Source organism: Carcharodon carcharias (genome assembly GCF_017639515.1).
Source record: "Carcharodon carcharias isolate sCarCar2 chromosome 27 unlocalized genomic scaffold, sCarCar2.pri SUPER_27_unloc_6, whole genome shotgun sequence".
In the NCBI taxonomy this organism is placed as follows: Eukaryota; Metazoa; Chordata; class Chondrichthyes; order Lamniformes; family Lamnidae; genus Carcharodon; species Carcharodon carcharias.
This window is the reverse complement of record NW_024470650.1, coordinates 462,213-480,929: the sequence shown is the minus strand read 5'-3', so window position 1 is coordinate 480,929 and position 18,717 is coordinate 462,213. Positions and strand designations below refer to the sequence as shown.

The 18,717-nt window shown below is 40.7% G+C and overlaps 1 long non-coding RNA gene across 1 annotated transcript in view; it reads left to right on the top strand.

Moving 5' to 3' along the window:
• LOC121273951 overlaps window positions 1–13,956 on the top strand; it is a 38,402-nt gene extending 24,446 nt beyond the window's left edge. Inside the window, exon 3 of the long non-coding RNA XR_005942132.1 lies at window positions 13,854–13,956. This is a non-coding gene — a long non-coding RNA (uncharacterized LOC121273951). The remainder of the gene's footprint in view (window positions 1–13,853) is intronic.
• The last annotated feature ends 4,761 nt before the right edge of the window (window positions 13,957–18,717 follow it).

Sequence of the window (18,717 nt, the reverse complement as noted above, 5' to 3'; positions counted from 1 at the left end):
CCTGTTCAAAAAAAGTATAACATTATGCCAGTGACCTACACGTCAGCTTCCCTCGCGCCGGAGGTGGGGAATATTCCAGGAACCATAGATCAGTATTGTCTCCAGTCCTGAGCACTACCCTTCAGGATGTAAATTCTGAGCGACATCAGAATGAGAATTACTGGAATGGCACCAGGAAAAAAACATTCAGTTATGTGGAGGCACTGGAAAACCTGGCATGTTGGAATAGAAACCATTATGAGTAGATTTTAGTAAATAAGGAAAGTGGTTCCAGTGTTAGAATTGTCTCTGGAAGGGGGGCCTCTGAATTGGGATGTACATTTTCTGCGATGCTTGTCAGTGGTTTGAGAAGACGGAATAGAGAACCGTACACCTCAGTTTGCTGACAATGCTAATTTAAGCAACACGGCAAAGAGTAGAAAGTCGCAAGCGATTTCCTGACATTAAATCAATGGGGGATTGGGATAGGCTTTGCACAATGATGGCTAAAGTTCCCTCTGGAAACGTGAGGTCATCTAGTCTGAAATTAAGAAAGATAGACGATTGTTACTTTCTAACAATGAGACAATTAAAACTATAGAACATCACGAATAATTAGCTTTCCAACTAAATCCTTAAAGTTATTGGGAAAGAAATACAAATAATTAAAGAAGCAAATGGACCGTTGGAATTAGTCCAGGGCGTGGGGCAGGTGGAATACAAAGGGGTAGATGTATTGTTTCAGTTGTACAATGCTCTCGTTACTCTGTTCAGTTATGGCAAGTCCACATCAGGAAGTTCGTGCAGGGATGGAGCAGAGATTCACCAGAACAACACCTGTCATAAAAGGGTTAAAATTATGCCAGCATGATCTTCACATTCGGCTTGTGTTCCCTTGAGGATTACAGGGTGATCTAATTGATTTGTTTAAATAATTACTTGATATGGCTGTTAATATGGTAATAATTTAAAAACAAAAATCTACCATACACCAACAACGTGGAAAAAACGTTAAAATTAGAGTTGAGTATTTCAGGGACGAATCGAGGGAACACTTCTTTACACATTGGCTGGACACAATCTCAGACTCTCCCCTCAGCCCAAATAAAAATAAAAATGTTGAGGGTGAATGCCAATTTAAATGCTTACAACGGCATTTGACAGATCTTTGTTAGTTAGGCTTATTAATAAACAAGAAATCAAGGTGTGCCTAATTGGCTAAAGCACAGACCAGCCACAATCTGAATGAATGGCGGAGGAGGGTGAGCACCCAGTTGTCAAACTTCCTTTTGTCTTCTTCTTGACATAATCCTTCCACTTCGATTAAATCCTAAACTAAATCGTTCTCATTTGCTGACATTGAATCGAACATCTATAGTTTATTGTTCTATGATTGTGGATTTTTGTGCCCACCGACTTTCGTCTTGTATTACTTCCTTATCGATGTAAAAGGTAACATTTTCTCGACGCCTTCCGTAGTCAATTCCCTTTTTACCTGTTAACAATGTTCCTGTTTGGTAATCTTCCATAGTCAATGTTTGTTTTCATCTCTCCAACGGCCACATCACCTCCTTTCCTTCCATAGTCACTGTTTACCTCGTTTCGCCACAGTGATCCATTTCCCATCATTTCAGAGGTTAGACTTTCCTAATCATTTCACAGTGATTCACCTCACATACTTGTGAGCTAGTGCTTTCCTCAGCCCGCACTGTATTCAACCTCCCAGCAATCATAATAAATGATTTTATCATCTATTCACATTGATCCATCTCCCATCAATCAGCAAACAATAGTTTCTTCATGTTCTTACAATGATCCAGGTTTACATGCAATCACTTTGCTTGTGCGTTCCCCTTTCTCTCAGAGAAAACTTTTCGTGACTTCAGAAACCTCATGCTCAATGCTTCACGGGACATGGTATCACATCAGCAACTGTTTCGGATCATTAGCCTAAAGATCCAGAATCTAGAAACAATGAATCTTTTTTTTTATTATTGACATACTCTTCTCCTTAAAGTGGCAATAATATCACAATGCATTAAGTCTTCTCCTCAATCTTCATATTAGGGTGGCTTATAAAATATGTTGCTTAATTAGATGGAAATTACTAATGAAACTCAAACTGACGCTGTGGGAAAGGTTGACATTTTGCAAATATTGAAAGGTTTAGTTCTTCATCTGTATTTTTATTACATCTCGGGGAGAAGCTCAACTGCTGAATAAATTTACACATTGTTTCAATACTATTGTGAGCCATCGTTATCTTAAGGAGCGCTAAGTACGAGCTGTATATCATTCCTAGAATGAACAAAATGAGGAAAGCGATTACTGTTGATGCAGTGCCGACATTCTCGTCAAAGTTTTCTAATCCATCTTCCGCTACCAATTGGTGTCCAGACCTTCCATTATTTGAGGGGGTTCTAGAATAAATAAACAGAGTGTGTTATAAATGAGACCATGTTTAATATAGACCAGATATAACTGAAAGGCGGCAGCTGGCCGGTGTATGCTGCATTGCAAGTCACAGTAATGGAACATGAAAATACCTTAAGTCGATTCAAGTAATTTTCCGAAAACACGGGACGATTGTTGGGTGGTGACAATCGAGGTCACAACTAGAACAGAGGAGTTATTTCAGTTGATAATGTGTGCATTATATGCACGTTTCCGTGATAAAAAATGATCAATCACATGTGATTGAAGTTTATTCTTTCTCTTTTAGCAGCTGATAACACCTAAATAATCAAAATCTATTAAGAAGGCGAACTCGGCCCCTGTCTGAATAGAAGGGTAGACTCAGGCTCGAATCACTTGCAGTTCACAGGCTAAACTAACCTAACAGATCATCAGGAAATTGAGGTGGAGTCAGAGAAGAATTCAGGAGGGCTTGTAAGTAGCAGCACCAGGCACAACTAAAAAAGAGGTGTCAACCTGGTGAAGCTAAACAGCATAATCAGCAAGTAATAGGCAGAGCTAGCTATCCCAAAACCAATGGATCAGATCTAAGTACTGCAGTCCTGCCACTTTCAGTCGTGCATCGTTTTGGAGAATTACACAACTCACTGCAGGAAGAGGCTGTACAAACATTCCCATCCTCAATGATGGAGGAGCCCAGCACATCAGTGCAAGAGACACGGCTGAAGAATTTGCTACAATCTTCAGACAAAGGTGCCCATTTGATTACCCAACGTGGCTTCGTCTCTACGTGCCCAGAATCACAGATGCCAGTCTTCAGCAAATTCGATTCACTCCACGTGATCCGAAAGAAAAGGCTGCAAGCTCTGGATTGGACAAAGGCGATGGTCCCTGACAATATTCCGTCAATAGTACTGAAGACTCGTATTGCAAAACCTCTCATTCCACTCGCCAAGCTGTTCCAGTACATCTACAACACTGGGTTCCTCAGGATAGTGCCCTCGGCCCAACCATCTTCAGCTGCTTCATCAATGTCCTTCCTTTCATCATAAAGTCAAAGTTGGGGCTGTTGGCTGATGATTTCACAATGTTAATACACAATTCTTCTGATGCTGAAGCAGTTCGTTTCGAAATGCAGCAAGACCTGGACAATAACCTGGCTTGGACTAACAAGTAGCAAGAAACAACCGCGCCAATCAAATGACAGGCTATGTCCATCTGCAACAAGGGAGAATCTAGTCATCGCCTCTTGAGGTGCAATGGCGTTAACATCGCAGAGTCCCCCGGTATCAACATCCTAAGGCTTAACATTGACCAGAAATTGAACTGGAATAGGCATATAAATACTTTGACTACAAGATCAGGCCACAGGCTAGGAATCCTGGGGCGAGAAACTGACCTCCTGATTCCACAAAGTCTGTCCACCTATCTACAAAGCACAAATCAGGAGTATGATTGAATATTCCCTATTTGCCTGCATGGGTGCAGCTCCCACAGCACTGAAGAAGCTGGAGACCATCCAGGCAAAGACGCCTACTTGATTGGCATCACATCCGGGAACACTTACCCCCTAGAGCACAGCAGCAGCAGTGTGCACCATCTACAAAATGCACTGCAGGAATTCAACAAGGCTCCTTCAGCAGCACCTGCTAAGCACATAAGCACTGCCATCTAGAAAGACAAGGGCTCCAGATATAGGAGAATGCCACCACCTGAAATTTTCCTTGCACGTCACTAAACATCCTGACTTGGAAATACATCGACTATCCTTCACTGTCGCTGGGTGAAATTCCTGGAACTCCCTCCCTAACAGCACTGTGGGTGCACCTACAACACAAGGAATGCAGAGGTTCCAGAAGGTCGCTCACCAGCTCAAGGGCAATTAGGAATGGGCAATAAATGCTGGCCCAGCCAGCGAAACCCACATCCCATGAATGAAAATTAAATGCCAGGTCATCCATTGTCTCTGTATCTGGCGCTTTTAGGCGCCCAGTTTATAAGCCATTAGCTGCTGGGAACTTGTCGGACCTCTGTTTTTTTTCTTCTTCAGTCATTGTTCTGTTGATATAAATTACCTTAATTTATTCACTCTTAGAAGCACTTATGTTAACCAATATTTCTGGTGAGCATCTTGAGATTTCCATTGTGAAGCTGCACACAACCTATCTGTCCAGTGTCTCTGCCATTTCATCATTCCCCATAACAATTTAACCTGACACTAGTAAGTGTTTACTTCAGCTACTTTAGTTTTTTTCACATGTGAAAATATGTGAATGTTTTTACAATCTGTTTTTGTGCTCCTCTTCAGTTTGCTCTGAAATTGAATTCTTTCACCCCACTTTAAAACATTTCAGCTGAGCCTTTCATGCTTTGTAATACAATCTCAATCCTCAGCCTTGCTCCTACACTTTGCAACATTACAAGTTTTTTTTTTAATCCGATACTATCTTTACATCCTCAGTAGTACTCGGATATGACTTTTCTTGCAGAGTTTATGGTTTTTGAATAGAATGAATTTTGTTGAAAAATCTGAATTGTTCCTTGAAATGGTTCCCACTGTTTATTTACTACCATAGCTGTAATTCTATTTCCCCAACCACACTTACTCAGCCCTATCCTCATTCCTAAATAATTGGTTTTGCTTGAATTGAATGTTACTGTTTTGTAGAAAATGTCGCTCTCCTGCTTAAAGTGGAAGTTAAATGCATTACGATCAATAGCTCCCAGCGGATTTTTAACAATTAGATTACTAGTTAACTTTGTCTCATTTTCCACAACACATTTTTCCAAGGAATACTCGTCTTTTTGACAAGCCTTGCCACTTTGTTATGCCCTATTTTTATGAGGAATAACGTTCCTCAGTTTTATTAAACTGACTTTGTGACACGTTCCAATAATTTCTTGTTTAATGCTCTGTGCAACTGTTAGGTTCTCCTAGTGGATGTATAAGTTACTCCCACCAGCGTTTACTGACTCTTTCTGTTCAAGCTATGCACCTAACCAGTTTCCACTGCATGTTCTTCTGATCCAAGGCCCTTGCTCACTAAGGTCCTTATGTCATTATTTACTCTCTGTCCCCCTTGGCAATTCAGTCTGCATTTTAGAACTATTGCATAGACTGGAATGTTATTCCAAAACCTTGGTCACCGTGCACCTATGTTTCTGTATTGAAGGATAGCTGCTCATCCTTTATCTCGATTTGTGACAATGGTTCATCGTAATGTGGGTATTCTTTTGCATTCTGATAAGGATAATTTAATTTCATGTTGGCTATAATTGCCTGAGTGTTATCTTTTTCACTGCCTGATGCAGGATTACTGTTCAACTCTTTGCACCTTCCTGAGCTGCTGTGCTGGTTTTTAGTTTGTTCCATTGCCTTGAGCTTTATCTTCATATTTCTATATCTCCCTTCACACAGACCCTGCTCCCACCGGACATTTGACGATCTACCAGAAACCCAGTGCGCCATGACACTGCCACCAGCCCTTTTTCAGCACAAACTGTGCCAAGTGAAAAATAATGTCTTTAATGGGTGCTTGTGCATCGACCCCATGATTTGAGGCCTCTTATTTACACACCACTCTTTAAGCCAAGAGATGAATTCTCTATTCTCTTTGAACCTATGCTAATATCATGCCGGTCAGATTGGCTTTGATGTTCTGCATTTTAATTTCGATTCCATCTGCTCGCTTAGAACAATGTGCTCCCTAATTCTATCACAGTAACCGGATCTCCTCCTTTCCCCACCCTCATCCCCTCCACTTCACCTTTGCCTGAAGCCGCAAGGCAGTGTCCCTCACCCTGGAAATGAGCAGTTATACGAAAATAAGAACAAGGAGCGGTAGAACGTTATTCGGCTGCTCGAAATTGCTCTGCAATCAATAAGACCATGACTGATCTGATAGTAACCTCAAAACTGCATCCCGCCTACCCGAGATTGCCTAACACCCCCATTGTTACCAAGAATCTATCCACCTTTTCCTTTAAAATATTCAAATGCACTGCTTTTAACACCTTCTCCAAAAGAGAGTACAAAAGAAGCATGAACCTCTGAGGAAAGAAACATAGTCGCTTCATCTCTGTTTGGAATGGGTGACTCCTTATTTCTTAACAGTGATCTTGAGTTATAGATTCTCCTACAAGAGGAAAGCTCCCCTCAACATTCACCCTGTCAAGGCCCCTCAGGACCTTCGATGTTTCAGCCAAGTCACCTCTTACTCTTCTAAACTTCAGCGGATACAAGCCTAGCCTTTCCAACATACCCTCATTAGACAACCCACCAATTCCATGTATTAGCCTGTTAAGCCTTCCCTGAACTGCTTCCAACATATTTACATCCTTCCTCAAAATAAAATCATAAACACTGTGTGCAGCAGTCCTGGTGTGGTGTCACTAGTGTCCTGTATAACTGAAGCATAACCTCCTCAATTATGTGATCAATTCACTTCCAGTTAATGATAACATTCTATTACATTTCCTAGTTACTTGATGTGCTGCATACTAGCCTTTTTTGATTTATGCACGAAGATACCCAGATCACTCTGCACCACAAAGGTTTACAGTCTCTCAACATTGAGAAAATGTGCTTCTCTTACATTCTTCCTGACATATTGGATAATTTCACATTTTCCCACATTATACTACATTTGACAGATTTTTGCCCACTCACTTAACATTTTTGTATTTTTGTAGCCTCCTTATGTCCTCTTCACAACTGAGTTTATGACCTACCTTTGCAGTATCAGCAAATATGCCAACATTCCCACCCATCACTTCATTGAAATCATTAGTATAAATTTTATACATTTGAACCCTCAGCACTGACCCCTGTGGCATAACACTCGTTACATCCAGCCAAGCTGAAAAGGCCCATTTATGCCTCCTCTCTGCTTCCCGTTAGCGAATTAATCTTCAACCCAAGCGCATATGTTATCCCTTATACTATGAGAGCTTTTATTTTATGCAATAACACCTGATCTGGCACTATATCAAATGCCTTCTACAAATCTAAATACAGTATATTCAACAGTTCCCATATATCGACAGCACATGTTAATCCCTCAAATTATAAGCACAACGTTCTGAGCTTCAAGCTGCAGCTGCAAGTAACAGCGTCTACACTCTAACTGTACTTTGCTCTGCCACTACAACATTTTTTTCCACTATCCCACTCCGCTGCCCCTTACCACCCCCACACACATTGATTGCTGTATTGCACCCTGGTGCCATCCTCAGTTTATTCTACAAACTGCAGTCGTTTTGCTCATTCAAATAGGTCGCAAACACCTCGGTCTCTTGGGCAATTTCAAGGGCACAGAACCCACCAACAGTATCCACATAATCCTGATCCCTGCCTTTCTCACAGTCATAACACGCTGTCTCTGGTAATTGAAGGACTCTAACTTTCTACCTGACCTAAAGAGGTGAGAATGCCTCCTGGAACACAATGCCTGGTTTGCGATCCCCCTCCTTGACGCTACACAAAGTCTGGGAATCTGGCTGCTGCTTGTTGTGGAGTGCCTTTAAGGAGCATATCTAAAACAACTATAAACCATCAGAGAGATTGTGATGTATATACTCAATTAAACATCCCGCTGAAGAAATGAGCAGCTGGAGAGTCAGGACCTGTCAATGGTCTAGCATTGGTGCATGTGGTTTCACCCCTTGAAATCAAAGAACCCACATCATTGTGTTACAAATCTTCTTGGTTGAGGTATCTGTGTACCGCAGAAACCATAACATTGCTCAACAGTTCAGAGGCGAAGTCACGTGCCATAGATTTAGTTTCTTGGCATTGCAATCATTCCACAGATTGTGACGTTTTTGAGTTATGGCACTCCAGTATCGCTATCATGTCTGAATAATCTTATTTAATTAACAAATCAATAAGATACTAACTGATACAGCTAAACTAATAGTAAGTTATGCCCCATAGCTTTTTGACAAAAAACCTACCAGCTACTGAAGGCCCCAGAATGGTACAAAAAGGGCATCTCCTTCTCCCTTTGCACCGATTTCCCACTTACACCAAATTCCCAAATTGGCATTTGTTGATCGTTGCAGGCAAGCCTTGTCATCTCACTTTGTCATCTCACTCTGTATACTTCTCTCTTGAGAGCAGATGGCTCAAACCAAAATGCAAATGCTCATTTATCTTTCTGCTTTGCTAAATAACATCTATTGAGGTACAAACTTCCAGTTGACTGACTGGTAACTGAAAGTGACATAGGCGTTTCTGTTAACTAGGCTTCTTAATTAGCATGCCTAGGTTTCATATCACAGTGTGACTGCTAATCTAAATTCTATCTTGTGAAACTTTCCAGAGAGATTCCTGTTGCATGGCACCTACCCCCGTGCTATTTGGGATTGATTTCAAACACATTGTGCAACTTTAAACTGGATATTCATGGGGCAATGTGGACCATCAGCAGCAGTGGAATTCTATTCAAGCGCAATCTATAAGCTCGAGCCCCGGCAAATATCGCATTGCATCACTACCATCAAATCAATGGATCCACTCTGGTGGAATGAAGAGTGGAGGAGGTCATGGCTTGGGCAGAATCAGGCAGGTCTAAAATTGAGGTGTCAACATGTCGAAGTGAGAACACGAGATACTTGATTGCCAAAGAGCAGAGACAGCATTCGAAAGAGACAGAGGAAATTTATCCCACAACCAACATATCATACTGAAGGTCTGCAGTCCTGCCACATCCAGTCATAAAAGGGGTTGGATAAGTTAACAACTAACAAGACGATGAGAATCCATAAGTATCCTGATGACCAATAATGGGCGAGGCCAGAACATCAATGCAAAAGTCAATGCTGAATAATTTGCTACAATCTTCAGCCAGAAATGCGCAATGGATTGTTGACCTCTCTGTGGTCTTGAGGTCAGCAGCATCAGAAGAGCCAGTCTTCAGCCAATTCGATTCACCCAACTTCATGAAGAAACTGCTTGAGGGACTCGAAACTGCAAAGGTTTCGGGCCCTGGCAGCATTCCAGCGATCGTGCTGAAGTCTTGACCTCCGCAATTAGCTGTACCCCGAACCAAGCTGTATTTGGAACACTGGCATATCATCTGCACAGTAGAACATTGTCCTTTTTTGCCTGTGCACAGAAAGAAGGGACAAATCCAACACGCCCAATTACCCCACCACCAGTTTACTCTTGTTTATCAATAAAGTGATGGGAGGTGTTCTCAACAGTGTTAGAAAGTGGTGCTCACTGATGCTCTATTGGGTTGCATCATCGCTACTCAGCGCTGAACGCCATTACATTCTTGATCCAAATATGAACCAGAATTGAACTCAAGATGTGAGATGAGAGTGACTGCTGTTGCCATCATGGCATCATTTGATCGAGTGTGGCATCAAGGAGCCTTAAAAAAACTGAAGTCAATGGGAAACTGGTGAGAGTCATACTTACGACAAAAGGAGGTCATTGTGATTTTTGAAGGTCAAACATCTTAGTCCCAGGATATTCCTGCAAGAGTTCCTCAGAGTAGTGATCTCAGCCCAGAAATCTTCCGCTGCTTCACCAATGACCTTCCTTACATCATAAGGTCAGAAGTGGGGATGTTCGCTTATGATTATTCAAGGTTCAACACGAATAGCCGCACCACAGATACTGAAACAGCTCCTGACGTTGGACAACAAGAACAGGACAACATCTAGACGTGGGCAGATAAGTTGAAACTAACATTCGTTCGATACCATTAGTAAGGAATGCTGATCTCCAATATGAGAGAATCTAATCATTTCTGTCTGACAATCAGTGACACGGCTATCTCCGAATCCCCCCAATATCAACATTGTGGGGATTACTATTGGACAGAAACTGAACTGTACCATCCAGATGAATAATTCGGTGAAAAGAGCAGTTCACAGGCTAGGAACTCTGCAGTGAGAAACTCATCTCATTACGCCCCAATAACTGTCCACGATCTACAAGGCACAAGTCAGATGTGTGATGGAATATTGTCCACTTGCCCAGATGAATGCAGCTCCAACAGCTCACAGGAAACTCGGCACAATGCAGGAAATGATGCCCCCTTCAATGGCACCTTATCCACCACCTTAAACATTTACTCCCTCCATAAGAGACAGGTAGTGACAACGGTATGTACAACACAAAATGAACTTCAGAAACTCACCATGCCTCCATCGACAGCACGATCCAAACCCCTGATCTCTGCCACCTTGAAGGACAAAGTCTGTAGATTAAATGGAACACCACCGACTGCAAGTTACCCTCCAAACCACAAGCCAACCTGACTTGGAAATATGTAGCCGCTCCATCTGTGCTGCTGGCCCAAAGCCCTCTAACTGCCTTCCTGACATAAATGTTTTTACACATAAACCACGTGGGTAACAGCATTTCATTAAGGCGGCGCATCACCACCTTTCAAGTGCAATTAAGGATGGTCAAAAAATAAACTGGCGTAACCAGAGGAGCCAACTTGCCATGAATAAATCAAGAATTCCCAGCTGCTCCAAGTTCGGGACTAAGCTCTCGTTCATTGTTGCATAACGGCCTATTCATCTCAAGCCGTGTTCCCACAGAACGCGGTTAATAAATCTAAATATATTGAATCATAAGCATCACTTCAGTAAATTGTTGATTGTTAATTCAACAAAATAATTATCAGAACTTAGCTGCTTAGAGTGAATACTCAATACCAAAGAATAAATGTGGACCGTGTTTAAATTTCTGATATACTGCTGAATAATTAGACCTAATAAATGGTCTAGATTATTTCCCAAGTTCCCTTCATCCATCCAAGCCCATGTTGTTCTAGTCCATTAAATAGCTGCAATAATAAATGGGGTTTAATAAGCTTATTGTTCATTTGAATTACATCTGCCATTATTTCTATTTTTGATGTTTTATAATTAATGATATTGACAGATGAATTTCATTCATCTAATAATTGGAGCAAACGGAAACTTGAACAAAATGTAAAAGCAAACAAAAATTAGAAATAAAAACGGAACAATCAGTTTTTAAAAATAAAACAACGGTTCATTTAAGCATCACATAGCTTATTTTATTATATTCCAAACCTTTGCGTGTACAGAGTATAAAAAAAGAGTAAATAATAACACTGTAGCAACAGTTAAAACAAAGATGAATATTAAATGTATTGTTGAGAACAGGCAATCTCCACATGAATAGCAATGGGCATAAATTCCCAATGTGTCTAACATTTCATTTAGACAAATCACTGCAAATATTGCCATTACAGATAAAGTAAACTAAGGATCTTGAGCCAATGCAGAACAACGCAGTTGAGGTACACATCAGCCATGATCGAACTGAATGCAAAAAAAACTATCCATATATATTATAATTGTCATTCAATTTACGTTGTAATTGTTGAGAACATCAAATATCAGTGTTTGTGTCTTAAATTGTATAATGGAGAGAATTCACTTTCCAGACTTGGGCAACGATGTTTTATGGAAAGGGCTGTGGAATTGCAAGCATTACGCCCTTGTTCAAAAAATGTTGTAAGAATAAACCCGGTAATTACAGACCAGTCAGCTTAACTTCAGCGGTGGGCAAGATTCTAGAGAAAAAAAATTATTACGGATAGAATTAGCAGTCACATGCAAACATAATGGTTGATAAGCAAGAGCCAGCATGGATTTGGCAGAGGGAAGTCGTGTTGAACGAACTTGCTGGAGTTATTTGAAGAGGCAACATGAAAGGTCAATGAGGCAATGCTGCTGAAGTGGTGCACATGGAATTTTAAAAGGCATTTGAAACAGTGCCGAACAACAGACTTGTGAGAAATGTTATTGCTCATGGAATAAAAGGGACAGCAGCAACGTCGATGAAAAATTACTTGAAAAAAATAGGAGGCAGAGATTAATGGTCAATGGATATTTTGCTGGCGAGGGAGGTTTGCAGTGGAGTTCCCCGGGGATTGGCATTGGGAACCTTGCTTGTCCTGATATTTGTTAATGATCTAGAACTTGGTGTGCAGGGGAGAATTTGAATGCTTGCGGATGATACTCAGCTTGGGAGTGTTGTAAACAGTGAGGAGGACAGTGCAGAATTTCAAGAGGACATAGACAAGTTGATAGCCTGGGGAGGTAGGTGGCAGATGAAGTTCAGTGCTGAGAAGTGTGAATTGTTGTATTTTATAGGATGAACATGTACAGACAGTATAAAAAAAAGGAATAAAATTGTTAAGAGGATGCAGGATCAGAAAGGCCTGGGGTGTATATGTGCATAGATAATTGAATGTGGTAGAACAGGTGAAGAGAGCAGTTAATAAAGTAGAATGTACACTGGGTTTTGCTAATAGGGGCATAATGTACAAGAGCACAGAGGTCAGCTGATTTTATATATGACACTCGGTAGGCCTCAGCTGCAGTATTGTGTACAGTCCTGGGCGCAAAATTATAGGAATTATTTAAACATATTGGAGAGAGTGCAAAAGAGGTTTACAAGAATGGTTCCACGGATGAGAATCTTCAACTATGTTGATAGATTGAAGAGGTTGGGACTGTTCTCTTTGGAGAGATGAAGGCTAAGAGGAGATTTGATAGAGATGTTCAAAATCACGAGGAACCTGAATAGATTAGTTCAGGAGAAGCTGTTGCCACTCGTTAATTGATAAAGAACAAGAGGACAATGAAGCAAATGCGACGTGAGAGAAAACGCTTTCACACAACAGTGGTTCGGGTGTGGAAAGCGCTACCTGGAAGTGTGGAGGAGGCAGGTTCAAGAGGGCATTGGATTTTTATTTGAATAGAAACAATGCGTAGGGGCACGGGGAAAAGGCAGGAAAATGACAGTAGGTCATTATGCTCATTTAGGGAGCTGGTGCAGACACTATGGGCCGAATAGCCTCCTTCTGTGCCATTAAGTCTTTGTGATTCAGTGATATGGTTTCTCCCTTCTTGTGCCCTTAACGGATTTTCTTCAAACATGTTAAAAATTTGGCCAGAAATAGATCTTCAGAGGAATTGATTTGGAGGCATCAGGGATCTCAGAGCAACAAGCCTCCAGAGGAACGCACAAACATGTGTTGAAACAAGGGTTTTGTTTTTAAACATATGTTTCAGGAAACTGTGTGGCTAACAAGCAGTCAGGTCCGCATTTAGTTTCCATTGGTCTCTACAATGATGTAAGCCCGTGCGACTGTGCCAGAAATCAATGATGCTGGTAAGTGAAGGTGCAATGCTGTGCTCTACTGGGGGCTGTATGTGAGATATGCACAAGACTTTTTGAAAATTTGCTCAGTTACGCAGCACTAATTAAATCATTTCCACATTCAGATATGGTCTATTAACAATTCTGAAACAAATTCCAGTAGAGAAAGTATTTCCTTAACAAAATGGGATTATCAATATAAGCGGTGACCAGATGAATGCTTACTGTTGCTGCTGATCTTGTTTCAACGATGTACTTTTGGGATTATTCACATGTGTGTTTTCATTTCCTGAAGGGAATGCCCGGACCTTCTGTAACAGCCGGCGAGCCTTAAATCATCCTAGGACTTGGGCAGGTTCAACAAACATGGTGGGTTGTCTGCAAGCTCGTGGACATGGTAAGGGTTTTTCTTGTTAATTTTCAAATTCAAATTGTCATGAAATATTTAACAAACGACTGAGACAGGAAACAAATCTACTATTTCAAAAGTAGTAGTAGCACATAGCGGCATTCAATGTTTTCTTCTCAATTTATTTTAATTGATTATGTGGGATTTGCTGAACATATAGGGTTGTTGTAATGACGCAAATATCTATTTAGCGACTGCTGATTAAGAAAGAAATCGTTAATATATGAGCTAAAAGAAGTAAATTAAGCAGAGTTGCTATGGATTGGCTGAGACTATACAGGAAACACAAAGTACAGTGGTGTAAGGGAGCAGCTGCTGACGCTGATAGAGTAACACAATCCGTCCCCAAGAGAACTCCCCAACAAGCTTTGAATATAAAGCTGAAGTGCCCTCTGGCCAAGCAGTTGCTATTTCACCTGCAGTGAAAAAAAGCATAACATTAAAACCCAGTGAGTACCACAATGAGAAAAATGATGTGCAGTTCAACTGAAAAGTCCGGAGAGTACAACAATAACAACAACAACAATACTGTGCAAAACTATCGTGATAGATAGGGAGTTTTCTTGGTTTGGGTAATTACACACCACTATCAACAATCAGAACCCTAAGTACAGAAAATCTCACTTGTTTTGTCTCCCTTAGATCTTATAAATGAAAAGTGAATTATTTGTTACCTGATTTTAAATACCCCACAATAATTATACATTTTTTAGAAACAAATGTGACGATACTTGTGAATGATTGCTTGACTCCCACCACACCTACCGTAGTCCATATGCAGTTCCAATGATCTGAGCATTACATTCCAAATGAGATTTGAACGATGGTCTTTTTTAAAAATTGCTGCTTACTTAGTATGTTTGGACCTGAAAAACTCCATCGCATTACTATTTTGATCACTCGCTAGTTTTCAATCAAATATTGTCCTGGACAACAAATTATTTTATTCTTGTGTACCTGTTCAGAACTTTCCCATTTCCATATTATTTCCATTGGCGATCCCTACACACAAAAAGCCGGTCCTCACATGGTTTTTACATGAACATAAATTGTCATTAATTTACCTGCAAGCTAAATTAAACTGCTTTCTATTGTAATGCCATGTTCTGTTCAAAGTGTAATGCACCCTCTCGGGTAGTATTGTCACTGATCATATATATATATATACACTCCTTTGTTCCTTCGAATTCTAGTGAATTGTTTTTCAGTATGATCTCACAAGGTGATTAAGTATATGCATCCTCCATCTTAATAACATGGATCATGACGTAAGATTTAGAAAATACGTTGATGTTACATGAACAATATTGCAGCTAAATGGTTAAACCTACAGCAGTTTTGGGAGGAGAGCAGTGCAGTTGATTGAATTATAGATTGCAATCGACAGCATTGTCAGAGAGGGAGGGCACGGTGAAAAATCATTGTTTTCAGTTTCTGTTTGTAATCACTACCAAATAAGCGAATGTTCGCAATCTACATTGGAAATGTGCAGTTAGGAATTTATAATGTCATCGGGGAAATAAGGACTGAAGAAATGACTTTGGAATGTTAACTGAATAATATCCTTGCTCTAATTATCCTTTGCTTTCTACATGTGAAAACAATCCTTGCTCCCGATCCACCCTATGCAATGCCACAGATTTTCTAGTGTATGTGTGTGTGTTTGCATGGGAGCAATATTATTAAATATGTACAGATATAAACGGATAGATGACAGGTTGGGAGATGGTTAGTCGGAAAGAGAGATGGAAAACTGGACAGATGAGTGAAACATATCAAGTGTGAGAGAGAAAGAAAAAAAACGTTCACACTTGAAAGTGTAATTGTTCAGGGTTTGATGTTTCGCAACTTGTTTAATTTCAGACATATCCGTTGTCTCCAACTCTGTATAAATGTGTCACTCTCCTAATGGATTATACAGAGGGGTCTAAAACCAAGTGCAATCTATGGAATAAGTCTTTATTCAAAATGATAGATAAATAAGTAGATAAACAGACAGTTGGAAAATCATTTTATATAAGAGAGAGAGCTATTAATAGAAAAGGAAGAATCGCATTTATGGAGCGCTATTCACCACCTCAGAATGTCCAGCATACTTTCTGACCAGTGAAACCCTCCTGAGCTCTAATCAGTTTTGTAATATATGGAACGTGGCAGTCGATTTCCACACAGCAATCTACCAGAAAGCTCAATGTGATAATCTCCTTTTCATGATGTTGATTGAGTGATAAGTGTTTACCAGAGCATTGGGGAGAACCTCCCTGCCCGTCTTCGAAATAATTTTATAGGATTGCTTGCTTCTGTCTGAGGAAGCAAAGGGGACTTCAGCTTACGGTCCCATGGTAGAGGACACCAAGTGGAGGATTGCAGTTCCTAAGGGAACTCGATAGTCCGGGGAATTGGCCAGCGCTTCTGCCAACAGCAACATGAGTTTTGCTTTCGGTCAATAGTGCAAAAGTCAGTTACATCACTGAGTGGATGAATGAGATTTTGGGAAAGGAAGGGAAGGGGAACGACCAAACGTCGCAGTCCACGTTTCAACCAATAGGTAGAGAAAGGATTGACGTGCTACCCAATTAGTTTTATCACCGAGAGCAGAACCTTCATGTTGGCAATCTTTCAATTATTCCCCGTGCTACAGAATGGTTAGTGCAAGCGCAGCAACGTAAACCAGATTAATGAGTGTGTGGTGAAACTGTTCAGAAGATGCTTCAAATTGCGGGGACAGTGGGGCCAGTTAAGGAGTTTCTGTGACCTGTACAAGGTTGACGCCTTGCACACAAAGAGGACTGGAATTAATGCCGTCACAGAAATGTTAGCCATGTCGTGGCGGAGACTTTAAATGAGTATGGCAGAGAAGGCACACCCCAGACAGCAGATGAAGAACTAGAGGGCAGAGAAAAATTGCTGAGAGAGCTTAAAGGAACAAAGCGGATTTGATTGAAGAACAGCTACGAGTTAGGATCCTTAAAGCAGGGAGAATTTCAAAACAATCCAAGATCACATTCTGTCCACGTGTGTCAATTCCTGGTAAATGTTCATTAACATCATTGGGTTGCAGGCACTAGGGGCCCCTTAGCATTATGTTGTAATGGCAAAAACGGAGACCTAGATGAAATGAGGGAAGACATGGCAATTTTGTAATCATATCGACAATGTTTTGAGGAAAGATGAGGAAGGAAAAAAGGAGGGAGGGTGGCATATTTATCAAATATATTTTTTAATCACGAGAAAGTGTTGGTGTACTTGAGAGTTAAAACACGGAATATTTTCAGTAGAAATGATGAATATCAGAAAAACTATTAGGTGCTAGGTGTATACAATGGACTACAACATAGTGGGGAGCAAATGGAGGAGCAAAACTACAGGAACATCACAGAAATGTGCGAGAAATTCAGCGTAGTGGCGATAGGGGGCATCATATCTTATACGAGACTGAATGAAACGGTATCAAACAAAAAGACCTGGAGGAACTCCTGCAGTGTGGATAAGCTAGGTCTCATGGTCACTGTATTTTATCCCCCAGCAAGGAAGGAAGCAGTGGCGGATCTATATCTAAGGAATTAAGTGAAGCATGTAGCAGACCGTCTTAATATGGGAAACTAATGATAATCTCATTATGCTTAAAGTATCTATGGATTCGTAGAAGGACTAATCATATGCGAAAATATTCAATGGAGGTGGCGTCAATTTCAGTGAATGGAAAGGTGATGTGTTCCACATGGATTGAAATGAAAGACTGTAAGCAAAACACGAAATGAACAAGAGGAGGCTCTCTGAGTGGTGATAGCTTGGTTACACAAAGCAGACAAAGGGAGAGCTAAAAATTTAAATAAAAGTTGCAAAGAACATTTGGCAATAGATTATCGGGTAACAGAGGTGTATCTGAACCTCTGGCTACACGATTTCTCTTTACATGTTTAGAACAAAGTAAGGGTGAGTCGAATAGAAAGTGAAAGGTTACTCTGTTCTGAAGGCTGAGGGATCGACATATGGGCTAAGTTTATACTTTGCATATGTCTTCAGGGAAGAAGATAATGCTGCAAATGTCACAGTCAGGAGGTGGCACTGGAAAGAAAAAACGGAGAGAAGAAATACAGATACAAGGGAAGAAGTTCTGCCACTGCACAAAGTGAAAAATTCACCCAGCTGGATAACATGCATCCAAAACGGAGTACTGAAGTACGGATTATAATTGCAGATAGTCTGGACATAACGTTCCAGTTCTGCGTTGATATGGGTCTAGTTACAGGGAATGGATGCTTATCAATGACGCACCCTGTCCAAAAAAAAATAACATTATGCCATTGACCTAAACGCCAGCTGCCCTTGCGCCAGAGGTGGGGAATATTCCAGGAACCATAGATCAGTATTGCCTTCAGTTGTGACCATTACCATTCAGGATTTAAAGGCTTAGCGACAGCAGCAATGAGAATTATTGGAATGGCACCAGGAATAAAACATTCAGTTATGTAGAGGCACTGGAAAACCTGGGATGTTGGAATAGAAAGGATTGTGAGTAGAGTTTAGTAAATAATGGAAAGAGCTTCCAGTGTTAGAATTGTCAGCTAATTGTGTCTGGAATGGGGGCCTCTGAATTGGGATGTACATTTTCTGTGATGCCGGTTATCGGTTTGAGATAACTGAATAGAGAGCCGAAAGCCTCGGTTTGCTGACAATGCTAACTTAATTAGCACGGCAAAGAGTAGATAGTCGCAAACGGTCTTCCTAAAATTAAATCAATCGGGGA